Raw genomic sequence first — 26,322 nt, 5'->3', positions numbered from 1 at the left:
ATGCCGTGGTGGGTAAGGATCTCCTTCTTCGTGTCAGCATTCATTGTTCCTTCGATTCTCACCAAGTTACCAACATCAGAAGCAGAAATTCATCCCCAAATCTGAACAGAGCCTCTACCATGCTTCACAGTCGGCTGTAGATACATATCATTAAACTTCTCAAAAACCCTTATTCTGACATACTGTCTTGTTTTTATTCCAAAAATTTCAAACTTTTACTCGTCACTCAAAAGTACCTTTTCCCACTGATTAGCATCCCAACTCTGATGCTTTGGGGCATATTTTTGTCTCTTGGCTTTGTTACCTTGACACAGAAAGGTTTGTTTGACAGCAATTCACACATGGAGACCATCTTTGATAAGAGACATTCTGACAGCAGATGAGTCCATTTAAATCTTTGATATCTGTGCCAGTTCTTGTGTAAGTTCAACACTTATTGTTTTTCTGTAACTAAAGGAACTTATATTTAAGTGTTAATCATCTGTTTTACTGAGTTTTTTTTGGCCTTCCAATCCGTTTTCCCTTTTTATAAGCTTCTCTGGTTTCATTATCCTTCTGTATTGTTTCTTGAATGCCACATCTGGAAATACCTGTTTTGGGGGATGTTTCTCTCTGGGAATTTCCTTCTTGATGTAAACTATTATTTTGAGTCTCATTGAGTTTGATATCTTGGGCCTTACTTTATATTACATGGCTAAGATAAATTACAAATTAGTAAATACACAAATGTGTCTTCAGACCGTTGGATTATTTGGACTGGAGGAAAAATGTAAGACAACCAAATCAAAAGATGAATTATGGGAAACATTGCAGTGTGCATGGAACAACCTCCCAACGGAATTTCTCCTGGAAATTACAGGAAAGCATTACAAAACAGGAATCCGGTGTTTTGCATGAAAAAGGTGGTCACACCAAATATTGTAATTTAATATATTAGCACTGTATTTTAAAATACAATTCATTTTTGTTTCTTTAATAAAACATGATCAGTATAACATCTTCTATTAATCAAAAATTCTCATTGTGACAATAAAATAGTTTATTTTCAAAGTGGCCAAGTCTTTTGCACAGTACTGTATAATTTTATAACAAGCTAATTTTAAAACCAATCTTTTATACCTCATTTATAATTTTACATGTCATTTGTTGCAAGCCTGGTGTTGGATTAATGGTTAGTTGGATTCATGGTAAGGTGGTTAGCTTAAGATCTGTGGGTCCTGGGTTCAAGCTCCTGTAGGGCTGTTGAATTAACACCAGGTCGGGTTGACCCAGCTTGTCATCCTTCTGAGGTTGGTAAAATGAGTATCAGTGTACTGGTAACAGAGGTATTGCATCAATGGCACAGCTACACCCCGAACCAATGATGCTACTTGCAGTCTCTTGCTGCACATGAACGAGAAGGAGGGTCATTCATTTTCCAACTATATCAATCAATCAATAAATTTCTTACTTTGCACTTTTTTATTTGATTTAAATTTTTATAAAACAGCGCTTCGCAAAGAAGGAACTGGTAAAAAATTATAATGTACCAGTAAAAATATAGATTTTAGAAGAGATTCTGAAACAGTAATAGACGAGGATGTGTGGATTTTTAGAGTTAAAGAGTTCCACGGTTGAGTAGGATATCTGAAGAATCCTCGATGACCAAAAATGTTCATTCTCATGTCAGGAACTGCCAGGAAATTCCTACTTTTTGACCGAATCTTTCTCTTGCAGGATTATAAGGTGTGATTTGGTCAGACATGTATTGTGGGAACCAATGAAAGTTTAGATTTAAAGGTTATCAGGAATATTTTAAATCCCTATGCTAGTATTCTGATGAAGTTTTAAGTACAATTGAGAGAAAAGGTAAGCCTGCTAACAATGAGTTGCATTCTCCAAGGGTGATGTAAAGAGAGCATGAACCAGACTTGCTGTTGTCCTCTGATGGAAGCTTTTTTTTTTTTTTTTTTTTTTTTTTTTTACCTTGGTCGAGGCTCGTATGAGAGCTAACACACAACTCACAGCAAGGAGGCATGAGACAAGAGGGGCGGGAGTGGAAGGGACAAAACATTGGGGAACAGACACAGGTGAACTGTGGAAGGGAGAGGGATGGGGATGGGACGGGGAACATGGCGAGGGGAAGATGGACATTAAAGGGACTTTCAGGAAGGAAAGCAGGAGAATTGAAGGAAGTGGGCTTGGGTGGATTATCGGGGTAGAAAAGATCGAGGATTTGGATGGGGGAAGATAAGAGGTGGTGGTGAACAGCTGTTTTGAAAGCCTGAAGGGAAGAATGGGAAAGAATAGAGTGAGGAAGTTTATTCCAAAGGCGGGAAAAAAGAGGAATGAAAGAGTGAAGATGAGCAGTGATTCGTGATTTTGGTAGTTTTACCAGAAGGGGGTTGTTGGCGGACCTTGAGCGCCCTGTGGAAATGTGGTTGGGACAAATCGCAGAGAGAGCAGGGGGGGCAAGGCTGGAGAGGAGTCGGTAGAAGACAGAAAGACCACCGACCAACCTGCGGTGATTGAGTGAGAGGCCCAAAGACTCAGCTTCATTGCGGGAGATGCCAATGATCTTAAAAGCCCTGGTTTCGACAGCGTGAAGTCGAGAAAGGTGGGAGGCAGGAGCACCAGCCCAGAGGGGAGAGCAGTACTCCATCAGGCTACGGACAAAAGCTTTGTAAGTGGTCAGGAGCTCAAGAGGGCCTCAAGCTTGAGTGGATTTGGGCAATATTGTGTAGATGGAATGCAAAAGTTTTACAGACTTCAGCAATGTGAAGAATACAGGAAAGAATCAGGTTAATAGTGATATCTCAATTTGAAATCATGGAATCAGAGGTCAATTGGTGATGTCCAAATATCAATATCTGGGGGTGGGGTTTCATCTTTTTAAGAATGGATGAAGAGCAGCTGTTCAGGATTAGCATCACTTAGTTTGAAAATATTTACTGACATCCATATTTTAATATCAGAGAGACAGGAATTCAATGTTGCAGAAGATAGCACATGATAAGGTTCATTGGATATGTGGATCTGGGTTCATCAGCATAACAGTGAAAGGTGATATTGAAATTCCATTAAATTGTACCAAGTGGATGCAGCTCAAGATGAAAGAAGAGTGGACCAAGAACAGCTCCCCGGGGAACACCGACAAACAAATCAATTTCATCTGATGGATTTCTAGCAATATTTACAGATTTATATATGCATAGATAAAATTGAAATAAATCAAGAGATATCACTTGAATGAAATGAGAGATGAGATATCACTTGAGAGATGAATATCACTTGAGAGCCTGGTGTTGGCGCAGTGGTTAGGGCAGCGGCTTGGGATCCAAAAGGTCCTGAGTTCAAGCCCCATTGGGCCACTGAATTAATACACCAGGGGGTTGACTCAGCCTGTCATCCTTCCGAGGTCGGCGAAGTGAGTACCAGTGTACTGGGCCGGTGTATACCCTGGTTAAAATAGGTGTACCATGTCCCTGTGTCGTAAGAGGCGACCAGGGTTGCAGCAGGAAGGGCATCCGGCGTAAAACATGTGCCAAATCACAATGCGGATCATACGGATAATCCGCTGTGGCGACCCCTAACGGGAGCAGCCGAAAGAAGAAGAAGAGATGAATATCACTTGAGATATCACAAGAGATATGACTTGAGAGATGAAATAAATCACTTCCGGTTCCGGGTTTGGACGTCGACAGGTCTCATTCGGGGCTCTCTGCTGATGATCTCAAAGTTAAGTTTCCGGTCATTATCTGTCCCGTTTTAACTGTTTATTCTCTCACTTACATGTTACTGTGTGTTCCTAGTTCGGTTTTGATTCAAAAATCATGCTATTTTGTGAGATTTTGTCGACTTTGTCTTACCAGACGCTTGAGGCCTACATTTGAGGCTTGAGGCCTACCGGTTCCCCTCGGTGTACGATTGTGTTTTGTTTTTTTTTCTCCCCATTACCTTTAATTTCTATCTTCCCCACTTTCCTAACGTCCCCCATCCCTCCAAAATAATCACTCTATTTCTTATCTTAAATAAAAAACAAACAAACAAAAAACCTCTACCTTTCTCCTTCCTCACTCACACTCTCGATTCTTCTTCTTCCTCTTCTTCCTCTTCCTCTTCTGCTTATTCTTCTTCACCTCCACTTATTCTTCTTGTTCTTCTTCTTCTTCTTCTTCTTCTTCTTCTTCTTCCTTGACATTTTCTCCAACACTTCCATGACCTAATCTGTTGAAAACCAGACATAATCTGCCTAACAGAAAGTTTCCTCTCCCAAGACATGTCTGACTCCCAAGTATCTCTCCCTGCTTTCTGCCTCCTCCGGTATGACAGACCTGAGCCTCGTCCTGGTAGAGGAGTTGCTCTCTTCATCAAAGACTCTATTCCTCACTCTCCATGCACTGCACTCACTCCCCCACACCCCCAGGAATACCTCTGGCTACGGCTTTCTCTCCACTCCAACCTCTTGTTTATATGTGTACTGTGCCGTCCACCTAACAGTGATGACTCCATCTACACTTCACTATCCGAAAACATGGACCAACTTCTATCTTCTCATCCAAACTCTCTCTTCCTGATATGTGGCAACTTCAATTATCATCATGCCAGTTGGCTAGGTGTGGGTACCTCTCTCACCTGTCATGGCACCTCAGCAAAAGCTTTCTGTGACTCATTGGGACTGACTCAATCGGTCAACTTCCCGACCCGGATCTCAACCAATGGTACTCCATCTTTTCTGGATCTGATTTTGACAAATTTCCATGACAACATCTGCTGCTCTTCTCCCGCTCCAATCCGTTCTTCTGACCACATCCTTGTCAAAGTGGACATCTCTCTGGCTGATATCAGAGAACCACCTCACCGCCGTTGAGTCTGGCATTTCACTCAAGCTGACTGGCAGGGTCTCCAAGCAGCAATCAAACTTATAGACTGGTCTCCTATCGCTACTTTCTTCAACATCAACTCATCCTGGGAATTCTTTCAAAGAAACTTGCTCTCCCTCATGCTCAGATTTATCCCCTCTTGTATTCAGTTGTCCTACCCTTCCTCCTGCCCTTGGTTCATTGAAGCTTGTGGCGAGGCAGTTGTCCTGAAACAGCTTGCCTTTGCCTCATGGAAAGCAAGCCAAACTGAGGGCAATCTCAGTTCCTTCCACAAAGCTCGGAACAAGTGTGTATCTACCCTCAGGAGAGCCAGAAAACAACATCTTTCTCATCTCAAGTCTGAACTCTCTAACCTCTCTCCCTCCTCAAAATCCTGGTGGCATCTAATCAAATCTGTTTCTGGTGTATGTTCCCCCTCTAACCCCTCCCTTATCTCAAATGGCCGCACTGCTGATACCGCACATGAAAAGGCTGAATGCCTAAAATCGGTGTTTGCAGCTAAATCTTGTGTCCAAAACCCATTACTTTCTCTACCCACCTTACCCAGTCGCACCCAACTGTGCCTGGACTCTGTGTCCTTTTCTCCTGACAAGGTGGAGAGCTTGCTGTCAAACCTCAACTCAGATTTTGCAACCGATCTAGACGGCATCAGCCCACGTGTCCTCAAAACCTGCTCTTCTGCTCTTGCTCACCCTCTCTCTGTTCAATTCACCCTCTCATTTGCTCAAGGTCATCTGCCATCTGCTTGGAAATCAGCAAACATCACTGCCCTGCACAAAAAGGTGCAAAAACAGATCCCTGCAACTACAGACCAATCAGCCTTCTCCGAATCATCAGCAAGGTTGTGGAATCCATCATCGCTTCAGACATCAAACCCTTCCTCTTCTCCAATGGCTTGATTTCTGATCATCAATTTGGTTTCAGACCAGGTCACTCTACCCTGGATATGCTGATTATGCTCTCCCAACAATGGATGGAAGCCCTCAATGCCAGACAGGAAATCGGAGCCATATCCCTGGACATATCACGTGCTTTTGACACAGTCTGGCACCCTGCCCTGCTCACCAAACTCTCTTCCTATGGTATCCAAGGCCATCTCCACTCATGGCTCACAGACTTCCTCTCCTGACAGAGTCACTGTGTGGCCCTAAATGGAGTTCTTTTACCCCCCCCCCCATCCTGTCCAGGCTGGAGTTCCTCAAGGTAGCATTCTGAGCCCTGTTCTTTTTCTGGTTTTCATCAATGATCTCTACTCCTCTCTGGAAAATCCTCTATATCTCTTTGCGATGACTCTACACTCCACCGTACCATCAGTCATTCCTCAGATTGACAAGCAGCAGATTCTTCGCTCACTGCAGATCTGAATAAAATCACAAACCGGTCCAACACGTGGAACATGTCTTTCAATCCGGACAAATCTCACACTCTCACTATGTTTCTTCTAAAGGACCGTTTAGAAAACCCCCCATCCACTTTCTCAACAATCCTCTGGAAGAAGTCCTTTCTTTCAAGCTTCTAGGTCTCACTATCTGCCATGACCTTTCCTGGGAAAGCCACATTTCAAACCTTGCCTCCAAAGCCAGTCGCTGACTGGGAATCCTCTGTCGTGCAAAGTCCTTCCTCGGCCCACCTGAGCTCCTGACCACTTACAAAGCTTTTGGCCGCAGCCTGATGGAGTACTGCTCTCCCCTCTGGGCTTGTGCTCCTGCCTCCTACCTTTCTCGGCCTCACGCTGCAGAAACCAAGGCATTTTGACTCATTGACATCTCCCGCAATGAGGCTGAGACTTTGGGCTTCTCACTCAATCACCGCAGGTTGGTCACTGGTCTTTCTGTCTTCTACCGTCTCCTCTCCAGCCTAGCCCCTCCTGCTCTCTCTGCGATTTCTCCCCACCACATTTTCGCACGGCGCTCAAGGTCCGCCAACAACCCCCTTCTGGTAAAACTACCATAATCACGAATCACTGCTCACATTCACTCTTTCATTCCTCTTTTTCCCCGCCTTTAGGAAAAACTTCCTCACTCTATTCATTCCCATTCTTCCCTCCAGGCCTTCAAAACAGCTGTTCACCAGCACCTCTTATCATCCCCCATCCAAATCCTCGATCTTTTCTACCCCTGATAATCCACCCAAGCCCACCTCCTTCAAATTCCCTGCTTTCCTTCCTGAAAGTCCCTGTAATGTCCATCTTGTATGCCCCGTGTTCCCCGCCCCATCCCTCTCCCTTCCACAGATCTCCTAATGTCTCTGTTCCCCGCTGCTTTGTCCTTCCCACTCCCTCTCCTCTTGTCTCATGCCCCCCTTGATGTGCATTGTGTGTAAGCTCTCATACCAACCTCGACAAGGTATACAAAAAAAAGATACTAAAACAATGTTGAAGATGGTTTTAGTGATATAATATGGTCAGCGGTGTGACAATTGCACCCAGAAGTATTGGCGCTGATGCTTTCTCCACTTTTGTTTGAAAATGGTGCTGTGATCCATGAGATCCAGCATAAAAAATCTGAAAACCCACTCCATGTGAGTACATCCTGTGCATCTTCCCTTCGCAGGGCAGCTCACCGGATGACGGGATTGGGGCAAAGGCTTCGGGACCCCCAATCTTTGATGATAGGAGGGGATCCATGGGGTAACATTCCCGGTTCAGATTGCGGAAGAGTGTGTTGGGGTGGTGCTGAGGTGTCGTCCACCAGATGGTGGTCTCCTTGGGTTAACCTGGGTCGATCCCTTCAAGTGGGTGCCTGGAATGTCCCATCCCGAAGAGAGGATGATCACCTGTCTGTGTTATCATCTGAGCTCAAGCATTTGGACATTGGTATTGCAGCACCCTCTGATGTTCAGAGACTGGATTGCGACAAGATCATGGTGGGTGGGTACACCTACTATTGGTCTGGTTGCTCTGATGGTTACCATGCCCAAGGAGTTGCTGTTGCTGTGTCCAATAAGCTGACTCCAATGATGATTGAAGTAACACCGGTCAACGAGTTTATTATGAGACGAAGGATTCGTCACTCTTTGGGAGTCATTTCCCTGGTCTCTGTATATGCTCCGACTGAGGTGGGTGATCTCACCATGAAGGATGGATCATATGCCACGCTCGAGCCTGTGGTTGATCAGTGCACCAGGTGAGATACTCTTCTAGTCTTGGGGGATTTCAATGCATCGACTGAAAATGATAGGGAAGGTTAGGAGACGAGTTGGTCCCCATGGGCCTGGAACTGTGAACCAGGATAGTATTAAGTTCTTTGACTTTGCAAGAAGTCATGGACTTAGAGTGGCTGGTTCATGGTTTCAGCGCCCGCAAGCTCATCACTGGACTTGGTATTCCAATGCTGGTGGTCTGGCAAGGGAGTTTGACCATGTGCTCGTTGATGGTGGCTTGAAAATGATCCAGAATTGCAGGGCCCACCGGAGTGCATTGTTCCTCGCTCCCAACCACAGGCTTGTGGTAGCAATTCTGAAGTTGCAGCTTAAATCTTGGAGAATGGTACCAGTACCACCATCAATGACATATTAGATGTTGCGATTATGAGACGAAGGATTCATCACTCCTTGGGTGTAATTTCCCTGTTCTCTGTGTATTTTGTCTCTCAAGGGAAACTGGATACCATTGCCCAGAGTCGCATGGCCAGGCTGAATGGCAGAGCTGAGCTGTTCAAGGAGCTGAGGCATAAAACTGAACGTGCTATAAGGGTGGACAAGAAGGCCTATGGTCGAGGAATCTGTGAGAGGGTAGAGCATCACCTGTGGTCAAGAGATTCTCGTCCTGCTTAAAGGGGAATTCACACATTGCGTTCGTCCAAGCCAATCCCTCGGTGTACTGCAGTTAGTGCAGAGGGTGGAAGGCTCTTGACAGAGGAGTCCAAATTGAAGGCCTGCTGGGCCGGTTACTTTGGGCGGTTGTACCAGGCTGATCCACTGGTTGTAGAGATGGATGTCAGGGGTGTTACAATCCCTGTTGCTGACCCTCAAATCAACTGTGGTCCACCTTCGTTTGTGGAAAAACAGCCTGCGGTGAAACGGTTGAAATGGGGTAAAGCTCCAGAGATCTGTGGCATCCATACTGAACTTCTCATGGCTGGTGGAAATGCTGCACTTGTGTCGTTGCATGCAGTTCTGTGCTTGCTCTGCCTGGAACATGTGCATCATCCCCACTGACTGGAAGAGGGGCCTTGTCCTTCTCTGGAAAGGGAAGGGTGATCGCCAAGACTGCAACATCTACCGAGGGGTGACGCTGCTCTCAGTGATGGGCAAGGTCTCTGCTCGAATAATTATTGATAGGGTTCGCCACCATCTGCTTGAACATCAGCGACCAGAGCAGTCAGGCTGTACACCAAAGAGGTCAACGATTGACCATATCCTTGCTCATCAGGTCCTCATCGAATGCAGATTAGAGTTTTGGCAGGGGCTGCTTGCAGCCTATGTTGATCTCTGTAAAGCGTTTGATTCAGTGAATCGGGATGCCCTCTGGAGGATTCTTGGTCTTCGTGGGATGCCACCAAAACTTATCGATCTGATGTCTGAACTACCCTCTTGAACTGAGAGTGCTGTGACATGTGGTGGTACCATCACTGACTTATTTCCAGTTCTGACTGGAGTTTCATCAGAGGTATGTACTGGCACCCACACTTTTCAGCACTTGTATGGACTGAATTCTGGGGAGGATGTCGGAGAGATAAAGCTGTGGTGCATCATTTGGGAATGTCAATATCTGTGACCTTGATGTCGCAGATGATGCAGTCATCTTTGCGGAGACTCGAGATATCCTTTTGGGGGCCTTCACGGTGCTGAATGAGGAGTCGGAGCTGCTGGGATTATGGGTTTCCTGGGTCAAAACTAAGATCTAGTCCTTCAATGACATCTTGGATGCTGCTGTCCTGTCTGAACCTGTTTGTGGTGAGGATGTTGAGGTCGCGGAGAGATTCACTGACCTTGGCACTAATATTCATGTCTCTGCTGGCTGCGAGTCAGAGGTCAATAGATGTCTGGGTCATTCCTGGGGATTCATGGATTCACTGGATAATGGGGTGTGGTGCTGTCGGTACCTGTGAGGGAGGATGAAAGACGTATCCTTGCTCTTCCTGAAAATTATTTTATTATTTGACACAAGGGGCTATCGCTTCACTTTTTTTATTTCAACATTCTTCCGACTAGCATCCTCAATACATCTAGTTAGGCAACTAAACAATTGGCAGCATGTTGTTACCCAAATATGTCTTCAGGTCCTTGGTGCTTCCAGTCTTGCTCTATGGGTGTGAGACTTGGACTCTGACCAGGGAACTGAGATGGAGACTACATTCCTTTGGTACCAGGTCTCTCCGGAGAATCCTTGGCTATCACTGGTGGCAATTTGTGTCCAACGAGCGGTTCCTGAGAGAGACTCAAATGAGATTTGTTACCTGCATAGTACGTGAGCATCAGCTGCGGCTGTATGGACATGTGGCTCGTTTTCCTGACGCTGATCCTGCTCAACAGATTTCTCAGTGAGGGAGTCACGTGAGTGGAGGAGGCCAATGGGCCAACCACGTGCCTCGTGGTTGCAGCAGGTTGATCATCATCTCAAGGAGATGGGGATGGGTTAGGCATCTTCCTGGGTGATGGCCAGACGACGGCCCCTGGAGTACTGGCGGAAAGTGGACGCAGTGAAGCGCTGCTCTGGCGCATGCTCCCATACCTGACCTAATCTGACCCATGAGCTTAGTATTCATAGTATTTTGACTGTAACTGTTAATCATTTGGGGTACAATAAGTAAACAGGATACCTACTTATTAACCTGTGCACGTGAAGTGAAAAGTGGGGTTAAGCAATTGGTTCACTTTGCTCTGTCTATCTGTCGACAAACGTCAGTTAATGATCGATGAACAACTTAGGCCAATGTCACATTTGCTCTACGGTGAGGATATGGCGGCCGTACGCCTTCTTGAATTGACAGAAACGTGCGGTGGCCGCAGAGAAACTGAGGTGGCCTCAGGGAGGCCCTACGCCATTTGGCTATATTTTACAGGCCGTAGGGGCGCCGTGGAATTATAGCGCGGAGTTATAACTTTTTTCATTTCTACGTTCGCCATAGCAATTCGACAAGCCAAGCTATGACGTAGATGTGTTCCACGTCAACCGTACGTAGGGCGTACGGTGGGCTTGCGTTATTCGTCCGGCTGCCGTAAGCTCTTCTCAATGAAAAATGAATTTTCCCAACCTCCAAAAAATTACGGCGGCCGCACTATTTCCACGGTCGCCGTACGGTGGCCTTGCGGTCTGTGTGACTACCTGCGGGCAACGCGGGGTCGACGCACGGTTACCCTACGCCCGCCGTGCACCTAGGTACGGCCTCCGTGTCAGTCTGCGTCTACCGTGCGTCCACCGTGCGCTACCGCTAGAGATCGGAGTATAGGTGTTTGCCTATACACAGTGGTGCCCCCAGAATCCCAATTTAATTCGTTCCAGGAGGCTGTTAAGATTGCATAAAGTTCGGATTCCAAAAATATTTTCCCAATAATAAATAATGGAGTGAATTAATCCGTTCGTGGACCCAAAGAAAACCCACTTTCAAGACACTTTAAACTGAAATTCCCCATGTTTAAGGTAAAATAAGATGAGTAAATGACCTTCGGTGGTGGTGTATTGCATGTAAACTGGTACAATCACTACATCCAAAGGTCCACACAGGCTCGAGCTCCATCCTGGGTTCCGATCACTCGCGCACTCTGCGAGAGCGCTGCGCCCAGGACAGCTCAACAAACATGATGCCCGCAGAACCACAATCACTTTCATCAAACGCATCGGGCTGACATAATCATGGATATTCCAAATTGCAACTGGTTTTGCTGTGAAATTCAATCCTTGCCCGACAGTCCGTCACACCACATGATCGGATTGCTTTTTTGTTATTAATTAAAACAAATGATTAAAAAAACAAACATCACAAATGAAGGTGAAAACACGAGGTAAGGCCTGTCACATTTGGCTCAGCGGCCGGAGGGTCTACAAAATGTACGGGCACTAGCAATTGTAAAGCGGCCGCAGTATTTCCACGGTCACACAATGTAGCAGTCACACATGTTTTTTTTATTTTTCGTGGAGCTGCATGGGGAATTTATAAATTGTGGAGACCGAAAACGTGGGCGTGCCGTACGGTCTTTGATTTGATGTCACACGGTGACCTGAGGGCGTTCCTGCAGCGGCCATAGAATTTTCAAGGCAGACGCAAGGTGCCCGCAAGTTGACCGCAGGGGGACCGCATGGGGACCCTAAGCCGAACGCGCTCCAGACGGACAGTAACGAATGGGTTAATTTTTTTTTATATTATTTTTACCAGTTCTTTTCTTTCGGCTTGTCGAATTTCTACGGCGAACGTAGAAATGAAAAAAGTTATAACTCTGTGTTATAATTCCACGGCGACCTTACGGCCTGTAAAATATAGCCCTACGGCGTAGGGCCACTCTGAGTCCACCTCAGTTTCTCTGCGTCGCCGCACGTTTCTGTCAATTCAGAGGGCGTACGGCCGCCGTATCCTCACCGTAGAGCAAATGTGACTGAGGCCTAAAGTATTGATTGACACACGAGAGATTCTTTCACGAGGACTTCCACCTACGAACTGAATGAACAAAGCACGAAGATGCGGCTCGAACAGGTGGGGGAGACACGTGAACAAACATGAACGCCACGTTGTGTTCGGTTTTTTAAAATGTATTAGGTTTTTAGGACAAAATTTTCTCGAAAAAAATGTTCAAATTTTTTTTTTTAATCTGTGCAGATGCTGAATTGACACAAGGGGGAACTCTAGCTGCCGAGCATCATGAGAAGGAAATGCCAAACTGCACCGCTTCCTTTTATCGGACATCCTACCATGGACACTGATGTGATTTTATGATTTATTTACTTTTTTACTCTGCCTGCCTGGCAATCAAACAAAATTGAAAATCATTTCAAACAGGAAATTTACTGTTTTGTAGGATGTCATAAAGGACAGAAACAACAGGTACAAATAACTAAGGTGGTGTACAAGACACTGCATCAACGGCGGTAAACTTCCGATTTTTTCTTTCTGCGACCTTTGAAGTCATTATTTAATTTCAGTTGAATTATATGGTTCAACACTGTATCACACAAATCGCTTTTCTGTTGCATTTGTAGTTATGTTGGAATGTTTGAGCTATTAAATTATTCTATTCCCCATGAATTCCTCTTTGTTCCACTGTCCTTCCACTCTTCCCTCAACACCACCTAACCTTTCCACTCATTTGCTTCGCAACTCCTTCGAGCTCCCTACTCTGCCCTGTCCTCCCTTTTCTTCATTTTTTAATTCAACATTCTTCCTACTAACATCCTCTATACATCGAGTAAGGCCAACTAAACAATTGGCAGCACGTTGTTACCCAATGTAAATGTGCGCTCCCATCTCTCTTGATGTATGTCTCCCTCCAACTCTGTCATCTTTCGTCAATGAATTGAAAAAACAAAAAAATTAACCAATGTCGCCCGCAGGGTGACCCGTATCTTGCCAAAAGGTGACCACGTGTGACTTCTTTAAGGTCACACTGAGGTGAACAGAGCTGCTATCCACCAGGAGCGACTCCTTGAGGAATATCTGCCTACAAGAGATTCCGATGAGAATCGTTCTACAGAGTAACCATGAAAAATATGCGTTTCCCTCATAACGTCACCAAATGACGTCATAATGCCTCAAGCTTGACATATCTAGAAAGCACTCATCGAGGTGTTCAATTTGAGGTACTACACGATATGGTTCCTAAAACTTGCAAATTTGACCTTGGGGTCAAATATGTTTGACCTGAGGCGCTAACCATGAAGGTCAAGGCCAATCGCCACCAAAAATTAATCAGCTGAGCGCCAGACCATGAACTATATTCCCATGAAGTTTGAAGACGATCCGATTAAAATTACTCAAAAAATAAGGGTTTCGTCGACTCCCCTGATTTGCGACAAAGTGACCTTGACCTTTGACCTTGACCTTCAAAATTTTATGCGCTGAAAGGGACCTCTATAGGCTCTGATATGCGAAGTTACAAAAATTTCCAATGATAACTGTGCTCTGCAGAGTGATTTATACGTGATAACAGACAAAAACAAACAAACAAAAAAACATATGAAAGTCAAGGCCAATCTCCACCAAAAATTAATCAGCTGAGCGCCAGACCATGAACTATATTCCCATGAAGTTTGAAGACGATCCGATCAAAATTACTCAAAAAATAAGGGTTTCGTCGACTCCCCTGATTTGTGACAGTGACCTTGACCTTTGAGCTTGACCTTCAAAAATTTTATGCGCTGAAAGGGACCTCTATAGGCCTCTGAGATATGCGAAGTTACAAAAATTTCCAATGATAGCTGTGCTCTGCAGAATTTTTTATATGTGATTACAGACAAACAAAAAAATAAAAAATAAAAAAAATAAAATAAAAAAAACATACAAGCTGACTAACATATCTTGCAAAAACTTCGTTTTGGCAAGATAAAAATCAATATTATAGATTCAAATTAGGTAAATGGACTTTCATGAGAAAATAATTGCAATCTGGCAAGCAAAACTGAACAGCTGTCCCTTATTTGCGATTAAAAAGGGTTGAATGGAAGATGATGAGTTGACAAGATTTCCTGTCGAGGCAAATGTTCCAATTTTGAAATGATAATTTTCAGTCCAAAGTTTGTTGAGATTACATTTTAATAGTAAGTTTGCAAACTTGCAAAGGTCAGACAACAAAATTCGATTGAGCGTTGATTACAAAAATATACAATCAAAATTTGCATACTTGATTACATTTGAGTTACATTAAACAAGATCATATTGGAACAATTGTTTGTATATTGGAACAGTTTGTCCTTCCCATTTCAATATCCAGAAGATGCATGACGTCATCGCCGGGCATCGAAGGAAGGGAGTACTCGATTTTTACTCTGTTTTATTTTTACCTTCGCAAACTTTGTTGCGAAGGTTATGTTTTGATCGCTGTGTATTTATTTATTTATTTATTTGTGAATATGTGTGTTTGTTTGTTTGTTATTCGCATAACTCCAAAAGTATTGAACTGAATCGCAGCAAATTTGGTGGGATAATTATCCCACCAAATTATAATTGGTTATTATATTATTATATAATATATTATATTATTATAAATAACCAATTATAATTGGTTATTATCCGAGCACCATTTGATTAGATGTTGGGAGCGATCGGGTTAAATGTCAAGGTCAAGGTCATGAAAAGGTCAAAATCGTCTTTTTACCATAGCGTGGTCAATTTGTATCCAATTTGCATGCAACTAATGCCAAAATGTTCAGAATTTAATGCCCCATCTTGTGATATGTGACATGACACAATGACGTAATAACCCTTATTAGCGGCTGGGAGTCAAAGGTCAGGGAGGGTCACGACATTGCAAAATGTGCGGTTTTAGTCATAACACGGTCAATTCTTATCCGATTTGCATCAAACCAACACCAAAATGTTGACTGTTCTGTTCCCCACACTCTAATACCAATTACAAAATTAAGACTACAAAGGTCAAGGTCGAGGTCATGAAAAGGTCAAAATCGTCATTTTGCCATAGTGCGGTCGATTTTTATCCAATTTGCATGCAACCAATACCAAAATGTTGTGAATTCAATGTCCAATCTTGTGATATACGATATCACACAATGACGTCATTATCTTTGTTAGCGGTTTGCGCCAAAGGTCAGGGAGGTCAACGACCTTTATTATCATAACGCGGTCAATTCTTATACAATTTGCATGTACGTAGATTCAAAATGTTTAGAATTCAATTCACTATCCTGTGATGTGTAATATTTGACAGTGACTTTATTCTTCCATGTTTCGTGTTTTGTCAAATGATGTACGTAGTTAGTTCAGACGAACTCTTATATGTCCTTTTCAGGCTAATATGTCCCTTTGGTTACCAGTTTGTGCATTGTACTTTTGCAGGATTAATTTTTGTATGAACCGTGTATTGTTAGTTTCTCAGTTGTTCTCAAATAATACAAAACAATTAACTGTTTTAATTGTACAATGAATGTTTGTTTGTTCACAATAAATAACTTATTTAGAAAAACAAAAACTCGTGTGTGCTAAATCCCCCTAAAATGCCAGAAAATAATTTCTTATAATGTGACCAGTTGTCATCAGATTGACTTGACACCGACACCCAAAAAGGTCAGCGAGTTCATACAGAAATTGTACAATGTACGTGAATCAGTGTCAAACAGCAGGAAATTTAATGTTTTTAAGCCATCATAACACATGAGATGGCAGATGTGGTATGGGATTAAATACCCTCACAATCAACGGTTTCTGGGGGGGGGGGGATGTAGCGTTGGCGAAGGTATGTGCTCTACTGAGTGCCCGTTCTAGTCTTTCTTCTTTTCTTGTTTGTTTGTCCGGGCGATATCTCAGCCATCCTTTGAGCTAGGAAGCTGATATTTGGAGAAAAAGTGAAGATGTGCTTTGGCAAAAATGCTAAGTTCTTTTGGATTAATCAATTAATTGATTAATTACTTAATTATTCACAATTTATTTATGACTGATTTATTTTATTTCTCATCATGACAATATCTCAGGCACATTTTGAGCTTGGAAGCTGATACTTGGACATGATAGCAACCAAGTGATTTCGCTGTCACGGGTATTTCTGATTTATTGATTAATCAATTAATTGATGAATTCTTCATCTTTCGATTAATTACTTAATTTTCAAAAAGTTACAGATTCGGATGAAACTGGTGGTTTTGGAATGCTCTTTGGCAATTGATTGAGAAATTAATTATTTTATGTTTATTTTTATTTATCTTAATTATGCAATTAATCAATTAATGAATCAATTATTGTACATTGCTCCCTCCTAATTCCTACTCCATTTGCTGCAAGGCAACATCACCGGCATGGAGGCGCCCTGGTGATGTCGTGCGCTGGAAGATTTGTTATTTATTTATTTGATATGTGGGTGGTGTACTTTGAATATACCACTACTTGTTTATTTATTATTTGTTTGTAATGTCAAGGCTCATGGAGGAGCGAGAACACATCATGGATCAGGACGTAACAGAACAGAAAGAACAGCAGCAATAGAGGGTGCACGGAGTATACCACAGCAAGGTTGAAAGGCAAACATCTGAGGAAAAATGAGAGGAAGGGGAGGACACAGGGGGTGGACAAGATGGGTACTGCCGCAAGCTCTCAATCACTGAAGTGGAAGGAAAAACTGGGAACCCAGAAAGAGGTGGGCGTGGATAGGGTTAATAGGAGGTAAAAAAAAGATCATGGTTGTGAATGGGAGGTGAACAACTGCCTTAAAGCCCTGGATGGAAGAATGGGATTGAAGAGACTTGAGGAAGTTGGTTCCACAGGTGGGAAAAAAGAAAAATGAATGAGTGGAGGTGAACAGCGAGTCTGGATTTTGAGAGTTTCACCAGAAGGGGGTGAATGGCAGGCTGTTAGGGTCTCACTAAACCCCCTGCCTATTTAGATTGGCTGGAGAGGCTACCGTGTCATAAGTTGTACCAATCACAAATGGCATCAACTTTGGACTTGTATCGAGAAGGAATCTCCATGACTCCTCCCTAAGTATGCATGATGGGGACAAATTCAAAGCCAATGTCTGATAAAATGAGAAACTTGTCTTCTGATTTGTGTTCAAAATATAGTATTCGATTTAAATAAGTTGTTCCTCAATCATAATCTCACTATGCCTGGTCTTTGCTTAATGGTTAGGGTGGTGGGCTTGGAATCCCAGGATCTTGAGTTCAAATCTTATTTGGCTGTTGAATGAATAGCAGGTGGGGTTGACTCTGCCTATCCTCCTTACAAAGTCGGCAAAATGAGTGCCAGCTTTCTGGTATCATGTGTCGGATTGGTGATCCATCCAGGATTGTACCAAATAGCCTAGGAGACTACTTAGGCAGCACCAATGCTCTGCACAGAGTATGGTCCCAATGGATGGATGGATTGTTGAATGTACTGGATTGTTGAAAGAGGTGCTGTGTACGTACTGGAGGAGGGTTGATTGACAAAGCATTTGGACTGAGACGGGTTTGGAAAATATGATTTGTTAAGAACAAGAAAAATAATATATCTTAATGAAGAAGAAGAAGAATAAGAAGAATGTGGGGATATTCCTGACTGATAAATCAGGAAAGTGAAGCATTCTATCTTCTTCTTAAACGGCCACAATTATTCCCACGTTCTTGTGAGGCTGGCCAAAGGAAGCTTGGCCCACGTCTTTCATAAACCAGCTGGCCAGGCCTGACGCTCAACTGAAGTTTGGTCAGGAATTTGGAATTTGGTCATTGTGTCGGTAATAGCTCACCTACTCTTCGTGAATGACACCGTATGATCTTTAATGTCCACTAACTAATACTATAAGATGGGCCAGTTTATCATCCATCCAAAGGACGGAACGCACATTAATGATTCACCATGCCTGTGAAACACCATGATGACAGTTTATAGCTGGGTCAACATTCTAACCCAGGCTAAATAGCTTACATGCAAGTGTGCATATTTCTAAGTCATCCTGCCAGTCCCCTGAAGCATTTTATAATGTTATTAAAAGCTTTTAAAGGAAGAATAATTTCATTCAATGAGGATTTATTTTGGAGATATTGAGAAAAGGAAGGGATAAAGAATGAACCAAGGAAGGAAGTACAGGCAGAATAAGTTCGTGGGTTTTTTTTGGAGTGAAAAAAAAGTTTTCATTGGTTTGTTTTTTTGTCACGAGGAAGGGGAAAAGGATATAGTTTAGGAAGCAGAAAGGCCATTACTTGGGAGAAAGGAAGCGCAACGGGGCACACAGCATCAGAGCAGAGATATAATTTGCACGCTGAATGGCTTAGGCATGGGTAAGTAGGCTAGACAATCACAGGACACAAATTCAACAATACAACACAACAACGTATGGTTTAACACAGAAAATTGGACAAAACACCAAACAGCAAAAACATAAAAAATATATATATAACAGAAAGACACAGCGGATCTGGTCAAGAAAACTTATCTTTGATGAACTGGAAGGAGGAACTGCACGATGCAACATCCAACATGTACACACCTGGAACTAGAAGACTTCAAAAGGAAAATATCTCTTCTACCTAATATATATATATATATATATATATATATATATATATATATATATATATATATATATATATATTCTTTGTTAAGACCACCATTGTATAACGGTGCCATATCCTTGAAAGCATTGATGTTGATAGAAACAAACTTGTTGAAAGATGTATCTGGACCTCAGGTACTGAATTTGCTTCCAATGCTATTCTGAAAACATCAGATCATTTGTTTGTCTTCCTTGAGACCTTCTCAAAGCACTTTATATTTTTCTGGAATTTCTTTCGTTGAGAGAAAGTCACCTGAATGTTTTTTTTCATCCTCTTGCCCATTTTTTCTTTGGATGAAAATAGTTGCACCACACTCGCCGGCCAATTGTTGGGCCACGTTTTCAAATCAACGAACAAATCACCAGGACATTGATCGAGTTATGCTCCCTGACATTCGAAGCAAGGAGAAGCTGATGTTTTGGGCGTTAACCTTATTTTGCCCTGATGAAGAGCCAACACCCAAAAATGTAAGCTTCTCCTTTCTTGCCATGGCATACCACGATCAACGTCTTGTTGATTTCATCCATCGTTCTACCTGTCCGACGACGCATATCGACATTAGAATTCCAGGAATTCAAGATCTCCACTTTCGTTCTGACTTGTTTCATCCATACAGTTGCAGGTGAACTCAATTTACCCCTCCGAATAACAAATCTGCATCAATAATTATTATCAACATTTTTATTTTTACTTTATTTTACTTATCCCTCTCGACTGTCAAGAATCCTGCAACAACAATTTTGCCTTGAAACGACCCAGGTTTCGTTCAAGGCATCTCTTTGTCAGCATTTCAGCAGGTGTTTGAATTTAATGCTTTTTCTATTTTCTCAACTCCTTTATTCAGTTTGGAACACTCGCATTTCGGATCTGCCAGGGTATGTGATTGATGCTCGTTTTCTGATCAGCAAAAGTGCCAGCAAGCAAAACAAAACAAAAAAGGCGATGCAGCCAAGGTGAATATATCAACCATCCTCTTTCTACCTTTCAGCTTCTGTCACCAACTCTTTCTGTCCCACTCAGGATGAACCTCTTGTGATTCTCATCAGATGGAAAGGTGAAATCATCTTTCAAACCCAGTTGACAGTTTCAATAACGCATCAAACTCTGCTGGTGATAAGGCTCTCTCTTGAAATAGAGCAGGATCAGTTGGGTAAGGGACTTGCATGTTTATGACTTGCAAGCGATGTCACTGTGGGCATCAGTATCACCAAGGTAATCCTGGTAAATGTATCACTGTCACATTTACCACTGTCATCTTCACTAGGAGCATGATTGTTCACTTGCTGGGGCAATGAATCGTCTTAAGACTCAACCCACTAGGGCACTGTATTACCATGGGATTTGGAAGATATAGTTAGGTGGAATGCAAGCAGAAGATGTACTACTTTTACTCAAGTGAGTCTGCAACAACAGCAGAATGAGCATACGAAGGCACAATTACATATGAAGACTGAATCGTGTCAGTCCTCCACAGTGCAGACATCAACATTACTGCTCTAAGAGCAAAGTAATAATGCAAGAGACAAGAGTTTAAGAAACGATGATAAAGATATCCTGTTCTCTTGCTAACAAAACACGAGCGAATTCAAACATAATGGATATCACCGTCATGTTTTTCTGAATTAATGCATTCGTCTGTCTGCCTTTGCAAAACCTGGTTTGTCGGGAGAAATAAAAATGTGTTTGCTGTTCGGTGCTGCAGCAATCCATTGTCATCTTCTCATACATTCATCACCGGAAAGCATTCTCTTTTTTGGTGTGTGTGTGTGTGTGTGTTTTTTTTTTCCCCCCCCTGCCATAACTTTTCATACCATTTCAGCTTTTTTCATCAAATTTTCAACAAACCCATATGATGAGATTATCCATGCATCGGGACCATACTCTGTGCAGAGCATTGGTGATGCCTAAGCAGTCTCCTTGGCTATTGGGCACAATCCTGGACGGGTCGCCACTCCGACACAGAATACCAGCAAGCTGGCACTCATTTTGCCGACCTCAGAAGGATGACAGGCTGAGTTAACACCACCTAGTATTAATCCAACAGCTGAGCGGGATTTGAACTCAGGACCCAAGCCCACCACCCAAACCATTAAGCCAACACCAGGCCAACACCAACACTAACTCATAAATTTTACATGTTTTTTTATGCCGCCATTGACGGTCATGTTTTTTATGTTCGAAGTCATGTTCATGTCGTTTTTGTGTGATCTGTCCGTCCATACATACGTCCGTCAATGCTAATATTCTGTTTTCTCTGCAACCACTTATCCAATCACAAAATTTTCACCAAATGTACAACTACTCATGCAGAATGGTTAAATGATTATGACGTCATAGGTCACGTGGTTTGGCAGCCGTGTTGGAATGAAGGAAAAACTTTGGAAATACTTTATGCGATAAGTATGAAAAATTGAGGGTCATCTGGGGCTAAATTTTAATGCCAAAAAAAATGATGACGTCATCGATCACGTGGTTCAGCAGCCATGTTTTTTTCAACATGAAAACCTTCAAAAATCTTCTTCTCCAAAATGATTTAACAGATTGAGTCGAAACTTTACAAGTTCGATCGCCTATCCATGAGGAAAAAAACGTTCTCTACCTTAGACATCATAGGTCACATGGTTTAGCAGCCATATTGGATTTACCCAAAAACCTGTAAAGATAATCTTCTCCAGAACGGCTTGACAGATCGAGGGGAAACTTCCCCCAGATGTTGCCCATGTCTTTGGGATACCATGGTGTTCACGAATAATTAATAGGTCACATGGTCTGCCAGCCATATTGGATTGAAAGAATATCTTTCAAAAATAATTTATTTTGAACTGCTTCGGCATGAAATGTCACAATTATGATCCAGTGATCATTGGGAATTTATGTTTTAAATTTCAACCTGATCAGACGCATGGTCTAGCAGCCAGAATTATTTAATGTTTTGTATTTTTGTTCAAGGATTTAAATCAAACTTGGTGAAAGTATGTATAATGACATAATAATGTGTGCGGAGGCATATCTGATGACATCACGATGTTGAAGAGTGCCCTTCTAGTTTTAGCTGTTTTCGCAAGTTTAGTATGAGTCCAAAGCCAATGCGGATGTGTTTTGTATTTTGGGATGATTTTTAGTTCATTGCGTTTGGCTCTGTTTGTTTGTCTGTCTGACTTGATTGTTTGTTTGTTTGTCCACACAGAACTGTTGTGTTTTTCTCCCCAACCGCTTGTCGGATTGAGATGAAATTTTCACCATCATTGTGACTACTCATATAGAAAGTTTTAATCATAACTATGTTGTCATAGGTCACGTAGTGTGGCAACTATATTGGAAAAATGGAAAAACTTTGAACCTCTGTATCTCTGAAACCGCACCAAGGAAAAAAAATGAAAGTTGGGACATAGCAAGTACTCCTCATGGGGAATAAGTGTGATATTTTGATGACGTCATAGGTGCCTTCGTCATGATGTCAAAATTGCATACGTAGAACGCTACATCTGACCAGTAGGAAAAATTTTGAGGGTCATCTTGGGATAAAATGGTCCACAGAAAAACATTGATGACATCATTGGCTACATGATTCGGCAGCCAAATTGTTTTTTGTTTTTTTTAAACCTTCAAAAATATTGTTCTCTGAAGTGCCTGAACAGAGCAAGGCGAAACTTTACACATATGACCGCCTATCCATGAGGAACAAAAGGTTCACACAAATGATACCGTAAGTCACATGGTTTGGCAGCCGGATTGGATTTACCCAAAAACCTATGTCTTCTTCTCCAGGACAGCTGGATAAATCGAGGGGAAACTTCACACAAATGTTCCCCAATCCATGGGTGTACAAGTTTAAGGAATGTTTGATCGGTCACATGGTTTGGCAGCCATAATGGATTGAAGAAATATCTTAAATAATGTTTTCTCAGGAACCGCTTAATCAATCGACATGAAACTTCACATTTATGACATAGTAGTGATGGGGAGTATAGGTTTTAAATTTCAACTTGATCGGGTGCATGGTCTGGCAGCCAGAATTATTTATTTTTTTGATCGAGATTCTTTTCTTTTTTTTTAATAAGGCTCACTTGGCTGTGCCTGGATGGGTTTGAGAGTAAAGGAGTAGCAGCCGAAGTGTGAATCCTATCCAGGTTCCTCCTGATGATGTCATCTTTGCTTTTTTCTTGTTTGGGTTCCTTCTAATGACTCTAATGCAGGACTGTACATATTTGGTCTTCCCTTTGATTTGAATTGAATATATTTTAATCCCATTCTGAATTCAATTGAATAATGAATAATTAAAAAAAACCTAATGGGTCAGGGTTGGGTGTCCGATCAAAGCGGCGTTGCATCAAAGTGGGGCGTCTTGGTACCCAGTCATCACTACCAGCAGTTATAAAGTGGCAGTTCTAATCATGTCTCTTATTAATTATGTAACACACCAGTACACAAACGCCACACAAAATACACCACACAAAAGAAGTCCTGGCGAGGGTCTGCAATCTCTGATTGCTCTTTTTCTTGTTATATTATTTTGATTGGATTCTTTAAAATTACAGTATATGTCCGCATTATAGACAGAAGGCTTGACTATTTTCAAAACCAACACATATTCTCCGGACATCCAAGCATGTCTCCTTGAGTGTCACCTTTGCAGCTTTCTTTCGCAATAGTTTGTATTTTGTATTTTTAAGCGGTGAAGCTGCTTCAACATTTTGGAATGTCCTTCCTTCCATCTGTCTGTCCATCCGTCTGTCAAAAATGAAGAAAAAGAACCTTTCTAACCCACTGTGTTTAATTCTGAAGGGTTCTAAAGGGTAATACTAAAGGGTTCCAAAAGGTAATTCTTAAGGGTTCTGAAGGGTAATTCTAAAGGGTTCTAAAGGGTAATACTAATGGGTTCTTAAAGGTGATGCTAAGGGTTCTAAACGGTAATTCTAAAGGTTTCTAAAGGGTAATTCTAAGGGTTTCTAAAGGGTAATTCAAAAGGGTTTCATTAGTTTGTCGCCTTTACTATTTCATATTAAAAATGACAAAGAAAACTGCTTCATTTTTTCTTTGAGTAGGTGGGAAAAAACTTTATGGACTCCACTTTGTTGGATTCCTCAGTGTATGAAAGAAATGATAACCATTTGTTATGTTTTCTTTCTGGCCCAAATTATTACTTTATCATAACACTGGTGTTTGATGATGTAACGGTCATTTTGTAGAGGGTTCTCTTTAGAATGACCGTTATGTCATTAAACACCAAGGAAGAAGAAAGTGTTTGGGCATGTTCTCTGTTATAAATAAGTGACATGGGATCTTCGGGTGGGGCTGGGGGCGGAACGTTTCTAAAGTGGCATTTAAGTTTCAGAGTGTATTTTTCTTCTGCTCCCATCCTCTCCCTCTCCCCGAATATTCTATATTCGACCGCAACCTTTGTATTTTTTCACCATTACCCTACCCCAGACCCTTCTGTTTCTTCCCCCACAACCCCACACTTTTAATTTGCTGTGTCCTTGCCTGTTTGGAGCCCCTGCTCCCCAGCTGCACACCGGTTGATGTATTCTTGCCAGATCTTGGTTCGTAAGCATCCGAGAGACAACAGTTCCACTCTCATGGAGATTGTAGACCAGAATGACAAACTCTATTCATTCAAAGAAACAGATGCAGAATGGTACAACAGCAGCAGTACATGACAATGTACCAAATTGTACTAAGGATAAATATATACATATATATATATATATATATATATATATATATATATATATATATATATATATATATATGTTGTTGTTGTTCGTCTTTCGGCTGCTCCCGTTAGGGGGTCGCCACAGCGGATCATCCATTATGATCCGCATACTGATTTGGCATAGGTTTTACGCCGGATGCCCTTCCTGACGCAACCCTGATCGCCTCTTACGACACAGGGATAAGGATTGGGTTTCACCATGATTCCGGGCTGCCCTACACCCACTCATAGCGCGGCCCAGCGCAGAGCCCCCGTCCTCAAGCGATCCTCCAACCCAAGCCTCCGAGTAGCCGGATTACAGGCGCACGCCACTACGCCCGGTTATATATATATATATATATATATATATATATATATATATATATATATATATATATATATATATATGTATGTATATACATATATATGTTTATATATATATATATATATATATATATATATATATATATATATATATGTATGTATATATATATATATATATATATATATATATATATGTATATATATATGTGTATATATATGTATATATATATGTATATATATATATATATATATATATATATATATATATATATATATATATATATAAACATATATATGTATATATACTAGCAGGGATACCCGTGCTCCGCACAGGAATCCCGTGGATGCGGCGGGTCTGAAGGAGTATATGTCACAGTTAATTGTAAAATTGTAGAGGCTGCCACCATTATTATTTTTTTTCATCACCACTATAATATTATATTTCCCCCGCCATGTCTTATATGCAGAAGACTCGAGTTCAAAAATGTTAAGATTTATTGCCGCATCAGATAAAAAACCATAATTCCTCAACAATGTGAGGCTGGTTTCATGTCATCATTTGCAACTTAATTTATATGTCGGGCATAACCCAGCCTGGCCCAGCGTATTTGATTTATTTACGTCTGTTATCCTGATAAAAAATTATGTTATATTATGTTTACGCAGTTACAATGTACCTACGCCCATAACCATTCTATAAAATATCTACATTGCCCATAACCATTTAATTATAAAATTATAAAATGATGACGTCATAATTCGGAAACCGGAAGTCGGAAGTACAATTATTTTACATCGGGACACTCCCGGGTACATGTTCTGTCAGCATGTGAAGTTTGGTGAGGATCAGTCCAGTACTCTTCACGTGCATAGGTCATAGAGAAACACACACACAGACACACTTTCAACTTTATATCTATAGATATATATATATATATATATATATATATATATATATATATATATATATATATATATATATATATATATATAGATATATATATATAGATATATATATATATATATATATATATATATATCGTCAAAATGAACACCCTCAATCCCTTAACCTCCATGATCACTCCAGTTGCAAATCATGCTTTGCAATGGATTTCCTTACTCCAGCACCACGTCTTCAAGCATCCAATAACAAACCCAAACAGGAAGATTATACACAGCCACAGGACGAACCACTTGCGGATTCTAGCCTTGCTACTCTTCTAGGTTCGTTGTAGGTGTGCTTGTCGAACCAGCATTCTCCACGAGGTGATCATTAACAATCTTAGTTTAGGAAGCAGGAACAGAGAACTGCA

The 26,322-nt window shown here is 41.7% G+C and overlaps 1 protein-coding gene and 1 pseudogene across 1 annotated transcript in view; one reads left to right on the top strand and one right to left on the bottom strand.

The window, feature by feature from the left end:
- The window catches only part of LOC147010839 (transmembrane protein 132C-like), a 741,813-nt gene that overhangs the window by 467,226 nt on the left and 248,265 nt on the right, over positions 1–26,322 (top strand). The window lies entirely within an intron of this gene.
- Positions 24,888–25,028, bottom strand: LOC147010840 (signal recognition particle RNA; annotated as a pseudogene).

Source organism: Eptatretus burgeri, chromosome 16 (assembly GCF_056783735.1).
Source record: "Eptatretus burgeri isolate ZD-2024b chromosome 16, Ebu_testis_v1, whole genome shotgun sequence".
In the NCBI taxonomy this organism is placed as follows: Eukaryota; Metazoa; Chordata; class Myxini; order Myxiniformes; family Myxinidae; genus Eptatretus; species Eptatretus burgeri.
The sequence above is the reverse complement of the archived record's forward strand: the minus strand, read 5'-3'. Positions and strand labels throughout refer to the sequence as shown.